Source organism: Colobus angolensis, unplaced genomic scaffold, assembly GCF_000951035.1.
Source record: "Colobus angolensis palliatus isolate OR3802 unplaced genomic scaffold, Cang.pa_1.0 Scaffold155, whole genome shotgun sequence".
Lineage (NCBI taxonomy): Eukaryota > Metazoa > Chordata > Mammalia > Primates > Cercopithecidae > Colobus > Colobus angolensis.
This window is the reverse complement of record NW_012114655.1, coordinates 3,681,528-3,694,591: the sequence shown is the minus strand read 5'-3', so window position 1 is coordinate 3,694,591 and position 13,064 is coordinate 3,681,528. Positions and strand designations below refer to the sequence as shown.

The 13,064-nt window shown below is 46.8% G+C and overlaps 1 pseudogene; it reads left to right on the top strand.

Moving 5' to 3' along the window:
- Nucleotides 1–1,470: 1,470 nt before the first annotated feature.
- LOC105507941 lies at nt 1,471–5,417 on the top strand (annotated as a pseudogene).
- The last annotated feature ends 7,647 nt before the right edge of the window (nt 5,418–13,064 follow it).

The following is a 13,064-nucleotide window of genomic DNA, read 5'->3' as shown; positions in this document are numbered from 1 at the left end:
TAAATGTGGAGGGGAATAAGGAAACTGCAGCGAGAGCACAAAGACGATAGGACGCTGTGAGCAATGGGCTGGAGGGGCGCTCCCGAGCTAGGGAAGGAGTGGGCTGTGGTTAAGAGAAAACAGAAGCCCAGTCGTCAGCGCTGTCCACAGTCGGCAGTGGTGATCTGCTGCTGGTCTTGCCATTCCTGGGCTCAGGCGCTCTGTGGCTTCCACCGTGTCCATGAACCTTGCCAAAGATCACGTGCTTGCCACCCAGACACTCAGTCCTAGCTTCACGGGTGAAATACTGGGACCTGTTTGTGTTAGGTCCAGCATTTGCCATGGACAAGTCACCAGGACCCGGATGAATCAGGATGAAGTCCTTGTCATCAAATTTCTCCTTGCAGACTTGCCGCCAGTGTCATTATGGCCTGTGACGTTGCCACCTGGGCAACAAGCCCTGGAATAATTCTGTGGAAGCAGGAACGCTCATAGCCAAATTCCTTCTCTTCAGGGTTCAGAGCATGAAAGTTTTCTGCTATCTTTGGAACTTTGTCTGCAAAATCTGGAAGGAGACTAGCCCAAGGGCTCACCACCAATGGCAATGTCAAAGAACATGGTGGGGTTGACCATGGCTGATGGCAGGGGACTCTGGGAAGCAGCAGCGCCTGCAAAGCTGTGTATTTTAACCTTTCAATAGATCCCACCTTGCTTCTCTTTCCTCCATGTATGCAGACCCTTTCCCTGTGCTGACCATGAAGCTGGGCTGGACGGTGTCTCTGCAGTGCTCTCCTTCCCCTTTCTATGACATCAACATCATACTAATGATAACGTAACGACTGCTGTTTATGCCTTCCTTCAAACCTTATTCAGAAACTTACCTTTTCAAAGAATAGAAAAATAGAAACACGGACGGAAATGGCTGGCAAAAAATGCCCTTGAGGAAATATCCAGGATGACAAAGAATCAAAGGGAAATAAAACAGTTCCTGATGCCACCTTTTGCCTGTCCGTTTAGTAAAGTTTGTTTAAAAGAACCATCCACATTGGGGAAGGTGCAATGAAACAGGAATTGGTACTCTTACTGCTGGGGGGAGGGTAACCTGTTCCACTCTTTGGAAGGTAATTGGGTAAATATGTATCAAAACTTGAACAAATGAGCCTCACCTTTCCTATACCAGTTCCACTTCCGAGAACCGGTTCAGGCAGCCGCGGCACCCCTGGTGTGCATTGGGTCCACTCAGTCGACAGGTCTCATGCAGAAAAGGCAAGAAGGAGGTTGGCGGCAGCTGTGGGGGTGGCGGCGGCTCTGCACCCGGCTGGCTTTGCATCATCGCTCCTCATGCCCGGTTTTGCCATCTCCGCCTCCAGTCTGGAGCTCCAGCCTCTGCCCTCCCTGGTGCCTCCCTTCAGCTCATGGAAATGGTCCTCTTCTGACTCTGCTGGGTGGGGTGTCCCTGACCAGAAACATCCAGTGGCTACTCAGCCCGGCATGGCCACGGTCTGAGAGGCCCCAGCAGAGCACCGTGACCTGGCGCCAGGGTCCCCTTCAGCACATCACAGGATGGGGAGTGGGTCTGAGGGCTGACCTTGACTTCTTTTTTTTTCTTTTGACGAAATCTCACTCTGTCACCCAGGCTTGAGGGCAGTGGTGTGATCTCGGCTCACTGCAACCTCTGCCACCTGGGTTCAGGCAGTTCTCCTGCCTCAGCCTCCTGAGTAGCTGGGATTACAGGCGCCTGCCACCGTGCCCGGCTAATTTTTGTAGTTTTAGTAGAGACGTGTTTCACCATCTTGACCAGGCTGATCTTGAACTCCTGACCTCTTGGTCCACCCGCCTTGGCCTCCCAAAGTGCTGGGATTACAGGCATGAGCCACCATGCCTGGCCAACCCTGCCTTCTTAGGCGGAGCAGGCCAAGCTCTGACTGCAGCACTGGGGCCAGAAGAAAAAGGACTTGTTTGGAAAGGGCGAAGTTTCGGCATTTCGGGGGATTTATATCAGAGGCATAAGTGGAGCACGTGCTTCAAGCGATTACACTTTCTGAATTAGCAGCATAGTTGTTAAGTGACATACCTGGATTCAATAGCCAAAATTCAGAGAAAGGGAAGCTTTCATAAAAATCATGTTAATGCAGCCCGAATCTTCTCTCCCTTTTTATTTTATGACACCCAGGATTGGCTGAGAGAAAGGCATTCCCCACCGTTCTACTTCATAATTAAAGACAACCTGAAATCACAGAACCCCAAGGATCACATGACTAGATGAAAACTGCTTAGAGGAGAAAAAAAATTCAAAAACCCACTAACTGTGTTCACTGCTGACGGTCTAGTGCAGTAATTTTTACCCAGTAAGAAATGTATCCTAGTTATTGTCTTCCTGATCTCTTCCACCTTTTCCTCTTAAATTTGCAATTTCTGATGTTCCTACAGGGCGTGGAATCTGATGGGTTGGTCCACAAATACTGACAAAACAGAAAGAAGAAAAATGAAAGAAACAAGCTTTACCACTTCACCTTATGTGTGAACCTAAAACTCAGTGGTACAATGTTTCTCTTTCCCGGCATAAGATGGAAAGAGAGAATTAAATAAGCCCTTTTAAAATTCTTAGGCACTGCTTATAACGTCTCAGGTGAGTGAGTCCCTGAGAATGAGCTGGAGTTGTTTGCAATACCTACCTCATACTTTGCACCTTTAACACACACACACACACACACACACACAGAACTCCCAGACTCTCAGGCCTCAACCAGAACCTCAGTATTGGGTTTCATGGAGTCTGGCTTTTTAAGTTGCTCCGAAAACTGCCCATAGCATTTGCCTTGGTGGATGGCACTGGGGATACGAAACAGAAATGGAAAGGAAATTGAAATGTTTCCTGTGATCTTTTATACCTTTTGAATTTCGTACCTTTTAATTTTAATTAAAACCACATGCATGTATTATCAATATAAGGTATTGATTAGTTATCATTCAATATCAGCTCAGAATGCTCTTCAGTTACTTCTGTGTAATTATATACACATAATTGTGAAGAATTATTTTTTTAAAAAAGGAATACTGACTGAGAGTCTTAAGTTAACCCAGTGGTGACACTTGGGGCTGGAACTACTAGATATTCACATAGAAAAACATGGACCTCAGCCCCCTCCCATACCACCTGCAAAAGGAATTCAAGATGTGTCATAGGCCCCCATACAAGAGCCAGAACCATAAGGCTTCTAGAAAAAAAGATGGAACTGTCCTTACAACTTAGGGTGGACACAGATTTCTTGGAGATGGTGCAAAAAACACTGGCTGGACGTGGTGGCTCACGCCTGTAATCCCAGCACTTTGGGAGGTAGAACCGGGAAGACTGCTTTAGCCCAGAAGTGTGAGATTAGCCTGGGCAACAGAGACAGACCTCATCTCTAACAAAAAATAAAAGGTAGCCGGATGCAGTGGTGCATGCGACAATGGTCCCAGCTACTTGGGAGCCGGAGGCGGGAGGATCAGTTGAGCCCAGGAGGTCAAGGCCGCAGTGAGCAGTGACTGTCCCACTGCACTCAATCAAGCCTGGGGGACAGCGTGAGATCTGTCAAAAACAAAACCAAAAAAGAAAAAGCCACTATTGGTGAAACAAAAAATTGATAAATTGGACTTCATTAAATTTTGAAATGTTCTGCTTACCAAATAACAATCCAACAAAATGGAATAGGTAAGCTACACACTGGGGGAAATATTTGGAGAAAACATATCTGAAGAAGCATCTTTAGAGAACTTCTGAAAGTTAACAATAAAAAGATGAACAACCAAGTCAAAAGCGGACACGAGACTTGAACGGCCACGTGACAAAAGAAGCTACACAAATGGCCAGCCAGCACGTGAAAGGTGCTCACGTTAGTGGTCACTGCTGGGCAAGGCAGGTTCAGCAGGTGAAACTCCATCAAGATAATTCACCACATCAACAGACTAGCTGGGACTACAGGTGCCCGCCACCATGCGTTGCTAATTTTTGTCTATTTTTTAGTAGAGATGGGGTTTCACCATGTTAGCCAGGATGGTCTCAATCTCCTGACCTCGTGATCTGCCCGCCTCAGCCTCCCAAAGTGCTGGGATTACAGGTGTGAGCCATCGCACCGGCCGGATAATTTTTTTAAAGGAAAATAAGTGTTGACAAGAAATTGTAACTGTGATACATTGCTGGTAGAAATGCATAAAGTTGCAATCACTGTGAAAAACAGTTTGTAGTTGCTCCAAAGGTTAAACATAGAACTATCATTGGACCCAGGAATTCTACTACTAGATATATAACAAAAAGAATGGCAAACAGAACTCAAACAGGTATTTGTATACTAACATTTATAGCATCACTATTCCACAAGAGCCAAAAGATGGAAATAATCCAACTATCAATGAACAAATGAATGTATAAAAACAAGGTGGTACATACATGCATTGTACATCATCCATCTTTAAAAAACAATTTTGATACATGATATGATGTGGATGGACACTGAAAACATTATGCCTAATGAAATAAGCCAGACACAAAAGGAATATATTATATGATTCTACTAAAATCAAGTGCCTAGAATAATCAAATTGATACGCAGAGAAGATGGGATAGAAATTACCATGGGCTGGTGCCAACCAGTCTTGTAAGGTGCAGTTGGAAACTGGGGACTTGGCAGCACCCAGCCCAGCACTCGGCCTTTTGGACATTGAGGGGACCCTGATCACCCTGCAGCAGAAAATTACCAAATAAATGGATGAGTTCCTACAAAAAGTGAGGCAGAAGATCAAAATCGGAGAGGTAGGCATGCTGGACTTTGAGGAAGGGCAGGAGCAACTGGGAAATGATGTGGTTGAAAAATACAATTACACGTTTCCATAAAATGGCTTGGTAGCATACAAACATGGGAAATGCTTGTGTAAATGTCACGAGCATTCAAAGTCACCTGGGTGAGGTCCTAATCCAAGATTTAATCAACTGCTGTCTGGGCTACAATGCAAAAATTAAACTCCTGAAGAAGAGGGGTACTTACACTCAATTCTGAAATGGGATGTTAAACATGTCCCCTATTTGGAAGAAGCTGCAGCCAAGAGGAACGCATTGAGTTCTACGAATTCAATAAAAAAGAAAATATAAGAGAAAAACTTGTAGCAGATCAAGGAAGGAGTTTGCAGGAAAAGGTCTTACGTTTTTCACAGGAGGCCAGATCAGCTTTGATGTCTTTCCTGATGGATGGGACAAGAGGTATTGCCTGCAACATGTGAAAAATGATGGTTATAAGGCCATTTATTTCTTTGGAGACAAAATCATACCAGGTGGCAAAGACCTTGAGACCGTCACAGACCCCAGAACCGTGGGCTACTCCATGATGGTGCCCGAGGACACACACAGGGTCTGTGAAGAGTTTGTCTGCCGTGTGAGTGCGAGCGGCAGGGGTCCCGGCTGACTAGCCAGCAAGGGGCATTCAGTGGCCCAAGCCAAGGGCCCTCCCGCACATGCTCACCCCCCCGCAGCCCAGCCAGGCTCTGCGCACCGTGTCAAGCACGTGTGGTCTTGACCTCCACCGCTGACATGCCTTGCCTCCACCTCCAGTGCCAGAAGCTTCCAGAAGGGAGGAGAAAAGACTTGTCAAGAATTGCTTAGAGGAATACCTCCCATAAAAGATTTTCCCCACCCATCCGCAGCCCCCTAGTCTAATATACTCACCCCAATACATGCAATCACAGTACACATGGTTTTTGGAGAAATTTCTCCATCATTCCAGGGTGATACAGAAAGAAAAAATGTGCCTGGATCCTCCCTCTTTGTGGTTCTTCTGAAAACGTGTTAGTTTTAATGTCTGGACCTCTGCGTCAGCACCAAAAACGGAGATCTGGTGATGAGAAAGCAAGGACAGGCCATCTGCAGTGGTCCACCCCAGGAGAGAAGCTCACAGACACCTCCTGGAACCAAGCTCCCGCCTGCACGTTGCCTTGATGCAGGTGGTGGCTGTGAGCGGGGGCAGCTTGATGCCCCGTGAGTAGATGCACTCCTTCTGTATTCCTGTTTGTGAAGCTGAGGCCTGCTGGACAGATGGCTGGCAGAGTGACAGCAAACCCCGTGGAGTTTGCACTTCAGCTGGCCCCATTTCAGCAGAAATGGTATCAGCTCTTTTTTGTCCATCTGGTTGAATTTGGTTGTGAATCCATCAGGTCCTGGGCTTTTTTTTTTTTTTTTTTTGGTAGCTTATTTATTCTGATTCAATTTTGGAGCTCATCATTTGTGTGTTAAAACATTCAATTACTTCTTGATTCAGTCGTGGGAGGGTATATTTGTAGAAAAATTTCCCTATCTTTTGTAAGAAGGTTTTTTAGTTTGTGTGCATAGAAGCATTTGCAGTAGTTACTCATTTTACTTGTATTTCTGTGGGGTCAATGGTCACATTCCTTTCATCATTTCTAACAGTGTTTATTTGGATCGTCTCTCTTCTCTATTAGTCTAGCTAGTGATCTATCTATCTAATTACATTTTTCAAAAAATCAACCACTGGATTTGTTGAACTTTTGGATAATTTTCTGAGTCTCAATTTCCTTCTTCAGTGAAGCTCTGATGTTGGTTATTTCCTGTCTTCTGCTAGCTGTGAAGTTGATTTATTCTTGTTTCTCTAATTCTTTCAGTTGTGATGTTAGGTCATTAATTTGATATCTTTCTAACACTAATTTTTATTGCGTTGTGGTTCAAGAGTATGTTTGGTATGATTTCAGTTCTTTTCATTAGCTAAAGATTGTTTTATATCCAATTATGAGGTTGATTTCAGAGCATGTGGCAATGAGAAGAATGCATATTCTGTTGTTTTGAGAGAGAGAATTATGTAGCAGTCTATCAGACCTAGTTGGTCCAGTGTTGACTTCATGTCCCATATATCTTTGTTAATTATCTCCCTCAATGATCTAACATTGTTAGTGGATTATTAAAGTCTCCTACTATTATTTTGTTGGAGTCTATGTCTCTTTGTAGATCTCTAAGAACTTGCTTTATGAACCTGGGTGCTCCTGTGCTGGGTGCATATATATTCAGAATAGTTAGGTCTTCTTGTTGAATTCAACACTTTACCGTTATTTAATGCCCTTCTTTGTCTTTTTTGATCTTTGTTGGTTTGAAATGTGTTTTGTCTGAAATTAGGATTGCAAGCCCTGCTTTTCTTCTGTTTTCCATTTGCTCGGTAGATTTTCCTCCATCCCTTTATTTTGAGCCTCTAGGTGTCATTATGTGTTAGACATGTCTCTCAAAGGCAGCATACGATTGGTTCTTGCTTTTATATCCACCTTGCCACACTGTGCCTTTTTAGTGAAGGGTATTTAACCCATTTCCACATAAAGTTAGTGTTGATATTTGCGGATTTGATTCTGATGTTGTGTTGTTAGCCAACTGTTATGCCAGCTTGTTCATGTGGTTGCTTCATACTGTCAGTGGTCTGTGTACTTCAGTGCATTTTTGTACTAGCTGGTAGCGGTCTTTCCATATTTAGCGCTCCTTTCAAGATCTCTTGTAAGGCAGGTCTGGTGATAACAAACTCCCTCAACTTTTGCTTGTCTGAAAAGGATCTTATTTCTCCTTCACTCAGGAAGTATACTTTGGCTAGATATGAAATTATTGGTTGAAGGATTTGTTTATTTTAAGAATTTTGAATCTAGTCCCCCAGTCTCTTCTGGCTTGTAGGGTTTCAGCTAAGAGGTTCACTGTTAGCCTGACGGGGTTCCGTTTGCAGGTGACTCGCCCTTTCTCTATTGCCACGTTTAACATTCTTTCTTTCATTTGGATCTTGGATAATCTGAGGATTATGTGTCTTGGAGGCGGTCTTCTTGTGTAAAATCTTGCAGGAGCTCTCCGTATCTCCTCAATGTGTTTGATTCTCTAGTGAGGTTGGAAAAGTTTTCATGGACAATATGCTGAAATAGGTTTTCCAAGTTGTTGGCTTTCTCCCTGTCCCTTTCAGGGATGCCAATGATTCATAGATTTGGCCTCTTGACATAGTCCCATACTTCTCAGACGTTTTGTTCATGTCTTTTGATTGTTTTTATAAATTTTTTGTCTGACTATCTCATTTCAGAGAGCCAATCTTCAAGCCCTGAAATTCTTTTCTTAGCTAGATTTATGCTGCTCTTAATTGTTGCAGTTGCATTGTGAAACTCTTGTATTGTGTTATTCAACTCTGTCAGGCCTCTTAGGGTTTTTTCTTTTTCTAATAGTAGCTATTTCATCCTTCAGCTCCTGTATGATTCCATTGTGTCAGCTCCTGTATTATTCTATTGTGATTCTCGGTTTCCTTGCACTACGTTTTGCCAACTACCTGAATCTCAGAGATCCTCATTCCTGCCCATATTCTGAATTCTATTTCTATCATGTAGGTCAGCTCCATCTGGTTAAGAACTCTTCTTGCAGAACTGTTGTGGTCATTTGAAGGATATATGACACTCTGGCCATTTGAGGTACCAGAGTTCTTGCATTAGTTCTTTCTCATCTCTGCATGTGGGTGTTCCTTTAACTTCAGTGTAGACTGAGTACAGTCAATAGACTTCTTTTCTGGATGTTTTCATGGAGCTGACATTTTTTCAGGTCTTGATTTGAAGCTGACTTCTTGTCCTTGGTTTCAGAGGGGGGTATGTTAGCAAGGTATTTTTGGTGTTGAGGTTTTGGGGTGTGATCCAGGAGGTGGTGCTTCGGAATACTGGTCAGTTGGTAAACTCTTGCTCACTTGTGTGGCTCATCTACGCTGAACCACAGTTGCAGCCGTGTTCCTTCCCAGTACTCTGAAAGTATGGGTTCCTCTCCCCCTTGAGTGCTGGCTGTAGATTGTGGCTTGGCACTCCTGGGCTGCTCGCTGCTGCTCTGGGGCGATCTCAGTGTTTGTGTTCCTTCCCCAACTCAGAGGCCCAGAGAAAGGGACGTTAGTAGTGGTTGTGGCCAAGGGTGTTTTGCGTGTCTCCTGGGGGCTCCACCCAGAGAGGTGCAGGTCAGCATTTGCTCAGCGCAATCAGCCCAGGATGGAAGGTCTGTGCTGTGGGCCCAAGCCAGGGGTTCCCTGTCTGGTAGTGAGCAGAGGGGAGCGTGTGGGGCCCATGGGAGATGAACTGGCCTCCTCTCCTTTGGTCAGCTGCAGCTTACTGGAGGTGTGGATCAAGGACATAGGGTCTTTGCTCCTTCACTAGTCCAAGGGTAGCAAGGGCAGTTCCACTGCAGAGGCAGTGGCAGAGAGGCTTTCGGTTGCCCTTGGAGGCTGCGTCAAGAGAGTTGCTGAGCTGCCACTGGCTCCATAGGTCTGGCGAGGGGTGGCTGGAGGCCCAGGCCTGAAGGACCTGCCAGGTGAGAAGTTTTGGGAATGGGCACCCGTGTAACAGTGTGGCCACTTTTCTGTAGGGCTGCTGCGGTCTGCTGGGGGCCCACTCCAGTCCCTAGTCACCTCGGATTGTTCAACACCTGGAAGTATGAAGGTTGCGAAACAGCAAAGATGGTGGCCTGCCCCTCCCGCTGGGAGCTCTGTCCCAGGGAGGTACGGACCTGTTGACAGCCTGAATGCATCTCTAGGAGGTAGCTGGGGAGACCTCGGTTGGCAGGTCCCGCTGAGTGAGGAGAAACGGGACTGTGGCCGTATTTTTTATTTTCTTGAGACAGAGTCTTGCCGTGCTACCCAGGCTGGAGTTCAGTGGCGCAATCTGAGCTCACTGCAACCTCCACCTGCCGGGTTCAAGCAATTCTCCTGCCTCAGCCTCCTGAGTAGCTGGGACTACAGGCTAATATTTTGTACTTTTAGTGAAGAGGGGGTTTCACCATGCTTGCCAGGCTTATCTCCAACTCCTGACTTTACATTCTGCCCACCTCAGCCTCCCAAAGTGCTGGGATTACAGGCGTAAGCAATTGTGCCTGTTTTTAGAAAACAGCACCGCGTTTTTTTTTTCAAAAAGCAGTCTGGGCATGGTTCTGTTGAGCAGCAGTGCTGTGCTGTGCTACGCTGGGGGTCTGCTTCCGTCCCCGGTCTCCTGGTTCACTCCCGAGCCCGAAGGCTGGATGGGCTGAGTCGCCCAAATAGAAGAGATGGTGGCCTACGGCACTCCCTGGGAGCTCCGTCTCCAGGAGGTTTGGGACCTCTGTCAGCCAGAGAACACAGGCAAGGGTGGCTGGACACCCCAGTTGAAAGCTCCCACCCAGTGAAGAGGAACGGGATCGGGGACCCGCTGGAAAAAGCAGTCTGGCCACGTTTTCGTAGAGCTGCCCCCAGTTGGCCCTTTTAAGCGGGGTCCCTGATCCCGGTGTTTTCCACCTGACAGAGATCTGAAACCTCTCCAGGATGAACCTCCAAGAAGGAGAGGTGGGCCACCATCTTTGCTGTTGTGGCAGCTTAGCCATTGCATCCTGAGGGCTTTAGGGGGTTCAAGCCGATCGGGGGTGGCAGCACCAGCCCAGCCCAGCCTCGCGCCGTCCTCACTGAGCGGGACCTGCCAACTGGAGTCTCCAGGCACTCTTGCCAGTGCTCTCCAGCTGACAGAGGTCTGAGGCCTCCCTGCGACGGAGCTCCCAGCGGGAGGGGCAGCCCACCATCTCTGCGGTCTGGTGGCTTGGTGGATCCAGCCGTCTGGCTTGGAAGTGAACTGCGTGACCAGGAATGGAAGCCTACCCCCAGCACAGCACAGCTGCTGGGTGAAAATATGGCCAGACCGCTTTTTTTTTTTTTTTTAAAGCAGTGAGAGATGGACTGGCCTCCTCTTTTTGGGTCAGCTGCAGCCTACTGGAGGTGTGGATAAGGCAGGTAGGGTCTTTGCTGCTTCGTCAGTCCGCAGGTAGCAAGGGCAGTTCCACTGCAGAGGCAGTGGCAGAGAGGCTTTCAGTTGCTCCTGGAGGCTCTGTTCAGGGCGTTGCAGAGCTGCTGCTGGTTTGGTATCTCTGGTGGGAGACTGCTGGAAGCCCAGACCCAGAGGACCAGCCCAGTGAAAGGATGTGGTAACAGGCATCCACGTGACACTCTGGAGACTTTCCTGTAGGGCTGCTGCAGTATGCTGGGGGCCCAATCCTGTCCCTAGCCAGCTCGGATCTTCCTGTACCTGGAGTTAACACGAGTGAAGGCTGTGAAACAGCCAAGATGGTGGCCTGCCCCTCCCTCCAAGAGCTCTGTCCCCGGGAGGTATGGACCTGTTGGTGGCCCAAACACACCTGCAGGAGGTGGCTGGAGACCCCCGTTGGGAGGCCCTGCCCAGTGAGGAGGAACAAGATCAGGGGCTCCCTTTAAAAAGCAGTCTGACCTCGTTTTTGTAGACCAGCTGCGCTGTGCTAAGGGTCCGCTTCAGCCCCCAGTCACCTAGAACACTCCAAAGCCCAAAAGCTGGACTGGCTAAGCCACCCAAATGGCAAAGGTGGCGGCCTGCCTCTGCCTCTGGGAACTTCATCCCAGGGAGGCTGGAAACCTCTGTGGGCTGGCAGACACTGGCAGGTGTAGCTGAAGACCCCTGGTCTTCAAGGGAGGTCTCACACATTGAGGAGGAACAGGATCAGCAACCCACTTTAAAAAAGCAGTCTGGCCTGGGCGCGGTGGCTCCCCGCTGTAATCCCAGCACTGTGGGAGGCCGAGGTGGGCGGACTGCTTGAGATCAGGAGTTCGAGGCCAGCCTGGGCAACATGCGAGAACCCATCCCTACTAAAACTCCAAAAATTAGCTGGGCGTGCTGGCGTATGCCTGTAGTCCCAGCTACTCGGAAGGCTGAGGCTGGAGAATTGCTTGAACCCAGGAGGCGGAGGTTGCAGTGAGCCAAGATTGCACCATGTTTTCGTAGAACAGCTGTGCCGTGATGTGCCGTGCCATGCCGTGTCGTGCTGTGCTGTGGAACAACTTCTGCCCCAGGTTAGCCTGCACTCTCTGAAGGCCGAAGGCTGGAATGGCTAAGTCGCCGAAATGGCAAAGATGGCCCGCCTCTCCCTCTGGGAACCCCATCCTATGGAGGAATCAAATCTGTGTTGGCTAGAGACCACTGGCAAGAGTACCTGAAGACCCTAGTTGAGAGCTCCGTCCCAGTGAAGAGAAACAGAAACAGGGATCTGCTTACAATAGCAGTCTGGTCTCATTTCACAGGGTAGCTGTGATGTGCTGGGGACCCCTTCCACATCCACCTCTCTATGGGCTTAAAAAAAGCCTGGCCATGTATTTGCAGAACAGCCCCTTGTTGGCTTTTTTAAGTGGGTCCCCAGTCGTGGTATTCTCCGGCCAACAGAGATCTGAAACCTTTCTGAACATACCAGGGGGAGAAATGTGCTGACATCTTTGCTGTTTGGGCAGCCATTGCATTTCTCAAGCTTTGGAGAGTCCAAGACCATGAGGTGGGGGGTGGGAGCAGAGCACTGGAGGAAATGCTGAGTCTGAGAAAGGAGAGACTGACAGCAAAGCCTGTCTTACTGAATTCTGTGCTTCCCTGAGTTATGCATCTGCTGAAAATCTAATTTTCAGGTAATCTCCAAACTGCTGAGCCAAACTATTCTTGAAAAAGATGGGATCACACAAAGAGCTTGAGAAGGAAGTGTCAATAGTTGACACTGCAGAGAAGAACTTACTGTCAAACATTAATATAAGGAATAAATAGAAAACTAATTGTACAATTCAATGCAAATTAACATTAAAATGCAGATAATATATATTCTAGGAATATGTATTTTATCAACATTTACCCCATAGAGGCAGAGATTCTAAACTAAATATTTATAGAAGAAACAGAACATTCATTAGAGACCCCTCCTACCCATAAAAATGTACCAAATTTATGGATTCCAGAAGAAAATTCTCCTCACGTACTAATGAATATTCCAATATATCCTAAACTATATAAAAGCTATACTCATTCTTCCCAATCATTTTTAGGAAGGATAAATTGATATGAAAACTGTTTACATGAGCAATAGAGAATATTACAGAGAATTAAAAATACGAATATGAAAGTAACATTTTTACATATTAGAAACCACTGTTAACACATTAAAATATTATAGCATTACTAAGTGCCCTTTATTCCAGAAAGGCAAGTGAGATTCATTCTCAGGAAATTCTTTAATTACATTAATTGTTTTTTTTTTTTTT